Source organism: Halyomorpha halys, unplaced genomic scaffold (assembly GCF_000696795.3).
Source record: "Halyomorpha halys isolate HHAL.00 unplaced genomic scaffold, Hhal_1.1 Scaffold1660.1, whole genome shotgun sequence".
NCBI classification, from domain to species: domain Eukaryota; kingdom Metazoa; phylum Arthropoda; class Insecta; order Hemiptera; family Pentatomidae; genus Halyomorpha; species Halyomorpha halys.
In genome coordinates this window covers 177,058-181,254 of record NW_027108868.1, presented here as the reverse complement: position 1 = coordinate 181,254, position 4,197 = coordinate 177,058, and positions in this window count along the sequence as shown.

The window sequence follows — 4,197 nt, the reverse complement described above, 5'->3', positions numbered from 1 at the left end:
GAGAGAGAGAGAGAGAGAGAGAGAGAAAATCTCATTCCAATTTTTAATTACTATTATAAAAACTACATATATAGATAGATATAAGTCAAAATGTATGATTCTGCTTACCTAAGTTAATATAAGTTACCTAAGATATATAAGTTAAGAGTAATGAAAATGGCGGATGTTTCAAAATGTTACAAAAAATTAATTTTTCATTCGGAGCTTCACATCTTTAAAAGTAAACAATAATGTACTGCGATAATTTAATCAAATTAAATGCAAGAATGCAGAGAATATACAGTTCAATTTCTATGATAGTGTATGAAGAATATTAAACTTTTGTTGTTTTAGAATGAAATGCAGCATTCTATTTTTCTTCAACCGTTCCTTTTTTACTTTCACTTATTTTGAAGAAGGGAAACTGCAATATTCAGAAAGTGATCTAATAAGTTACATTAGCAGTTCGATAACTAAAATTTGTCCAATAAATAATTAAATATTAATGCTTGCACAAATTGAGTGGAATGACTTGAGAAGTAATTTTAATCTCCATTTTGTTGTTTCAAAGTTTTTAAAATAAATTATTCATCATTTGTTATTCTTTTTTCTTTCTTTTTTTGTTTATTAGAAATCGGATACGGAACGGCACCATACGGGCTAATTTCGACGTCAGACCAGCTGAGATTATTCTGGAGGAGCACAAACTTAGATGGTTTGGACATCCTCCTAGGAAGAGTCCAGATAGAAGCGCCAGGATGACTTAAGAGACCCAAACGGAAGGGAAAAGACCCAGAGGAAGGCCTCGCATCTCGGAGGCATTCAGTAAGCGTGGAATGGATTGGAGTAGAAGAGAGTTGGTCCAAGAGAGAGATGTTTGGGCCAGACTCTATAAACAGGATCCTCATACCGCACAGTGATAGAAGAGGGAATGACTATGATGGTGATGCTTATTCCTCATTTGAGTCTTCTATAGGTATCAGACATTTCTATATTAACATTTCTAAAAATAGTTAAAACTTTCTACAATGTTATGTAGTCAATTAATTTCTTTTTTAATTATTTAATAAAATAGAGCCATATGAATAAATAATTTTTGAGGTGTTCATAAATAGATAAATACCTGGAATACATATTGAGTATAAAAGTCCTGATACATGGAACCCAATCATACAGTGATAATTAATTAAATTTCCACGCTTCCCTAAGTTTATAAAAGCTCAACGCGATTCTTTAATAAACCTAGTCAGTGACCGAAATTCATTGTTCTTATATTTGGGTATTTATAGATTGTTGAATCAAACAATAAAAGGTAATTGGATCGTAGTAACAGTTTTTAGAACATTGAGGAATTTAATTTACGTATTATTGATTCAATTTAAATTATTTTCGAGCAGCAGTAACTAATTTTTGTTTTATTTATAACGTATTTGCAATTTTATATTTCTTTATTTAGTAGAAGAAATTTATTTTACTTTTAAATATAATAATTATTATTTATATCTTTTAACTTTAATCAATTAATTATATTTTCTTAACCGATTTTTATTGGATATTTTGCCTTCAGAACATTTTTTTTATCATAAAATTCAGTCAAGATGGGTACTTATACGAGTAAATTAAAAATAAATTAACAACTTTCTGGTTAAACGACATATGCTATCAGAAGTAAAAAAATATTACATTGAAGGAATTGAATGTTTATGAATCTAAATAATTAGTAAGGCACGCAAAAATAAGGTTGGAAAAATAAGATTAAGAAAAAAAAATAAAAACAAACGTAATACATTAATTACAGATGGATGAGAATAGTACTCTGTATTCTATAAATAAATTTAACTAATATGGCCAAAAAAAAGAAACAAGAAAAGTAAACAAAAATTACAGGTTATTTAAGATTATAAAAAATATATATATATTTATTATAATGAATTAGAAATCTAAACTTAAAACCAAAAACATAATAATAACAGGCAGTAAAAGTAAAATTCTCCAACTGACAACAGAGAACTGTTTACAACAATTAAGATTAGGACGAACAAAAAATATGTATGAAACTTATGAAGGGTTTAGGGCCGTCTAAACTGCACGAAATGGTACAAACTGTACCTTCGTCAACAAATTATTACCGCAGATATAAAATGAAAAGTTTGGGAAAATTTTCTTGATTTGAAACTAAACTGCTTTTGCTCCTATACAAAGGGATATAATATATTCTTATGGGTTGAAAGAGCTGTGGAAATCCAGCTTTTCTACAGTTGTAGTTATTTTGAATTTGGATAACATGGTGAGGAGTTATGAATTTATTTCGTGAACCTGAGGTATGGGTAGAAAAAAACATATCCTCCAAAACTTTATATATTTTGTTTTTATATGAAACTTCGCAATTAAGGGTTTAGAAAAACGCCTAAAAGAACCTGACTTGACTATTCCTAAAGAACATATAAAATTTCAATAATTATATAAAATATTTTTTTCTCGGCTGCTGGAAAAACAAGAACCTTCCGCACTTGTTTAAAATTTTTCGACTTAGCATCACTAACAAAAATTTCATTGAAATTCATTTCCCACTTGCGTGGCCTTCCCTTTATTTTCTATTTTTAATTCTGTCTGAGTGAGCCATCGTGGTGTGAAGCCATCGTTAGAACCAGAGTTTTAGAAATATTGTTTTATGTATTTGTATGTTGTTTATTTATGTAATTCGACTTACATAATTGTTGTAGTTTTCAAACTTTTTTTGAAGAATATTCTTAACTTTTTTTTCCAAAGTATCTTTACTTAGCGAAACTGTTGTTATCATTATTTCTTACAATAGTAGATCAATGCTTGAATAAAGTGCAATAAATTAAATAATTTCAGTTTGCGATTTAGTTATTTTGTGGCTTCACCTAATCTGAGCATATCTATTCTTTATTTTTCACCTCGCAACGACGAATGCAAGAAGGTGAAGAAATATTAAGTTCTCAAGTAGTCGTGCGTATTTGAACTCTGTAACTCTTAGTTTACAAATCATACGTTTTTATAAACTTTTTTCATAGGTTGTATTTGTTGTCTTTGGAATAGAAGCAATTATTATGCGAAAGGAGAAGTGAAGTAACTTGTAACTTACTTTAATAAGTTTTAAATACACAAAGTCTAGAAAGAGTTTAAATATATTTAAAACAATGAAGGTTACTTCAAGGGTCATTGGTTTGTTGGCAGCTTTATGTTGCAAACTGTCTAGTGTTTCTCCTTTCTAAATGCCTCTCCGGTCCTTCTGTCTGCATTAAGCCTTCAGGTTATGTCCTTCATGATTTAGATATTTATCGTTGCTTAGATTTCATAAGCTTTTTTTTTTACTTCCTTGACTAGCTTTGGCAAGAGTACGACGCTAGTTGTACGAATTTTGTTAATTTTTTTTAGTTTTAATAGTCTGCAATATTTGATGGCTTCTTATTTCTTCTGATCATAATGATGATTTGATTGTTCACCGTGGGTTATATGTATGAGGAGAATATGATTGTGGGTGTGGTCAGTAAATAAAGCAAATAAGTAAAAACTTATCTATTAGTCCCAACGTTTCGGCCAGAATTTCAGAAAAAAAATAACAACCATAACCTTAAATGTAATTACAGAAAACATGAAAATATAAAGATAACAGAAAATACAGGTATATAAGTTGTATTGAAGAAAACACATAGTGTAATATTATAAGAATATTAAAACTGCATATTACAATAAACAGGGAAAATAGTCATTTTAATTTTAATTACTATTTCCCCTGTATATTATTATATAAAATATTCAATATTCATTTAATATTAAACTATAGATGTTCTTCATTACTACTTATGTACCTATATTATTTCATTTACTCATTACAGTTGCTATTTTGTTTTTCTTTTTAGCCCTGAGGAAGGCTTGGAATTCTGGCTGAAACGTTGGGACTAATAAAATAAGTATCTATTTATTTGTTTTATTCACTGACTGCAATCATCTTCTAAATTCAAAAATTATTATCGGGTCTTCGTTGTTGGTCTCACCTTTCGTCTTTTGTTCAACTTCTCATATGATTTTGGAGAATCTCACTATGGATGTATAGAAGTTAAGACAGGGGGTTGAAGTAAGCAATCAAATCCGTACACTGATGATGAAGACTTAGATATACTGGAAGGTAAATATTTATATTATTTATTACTGTATTTATTCTGTTCATCTTATTTCTATTTTCTTTTAATT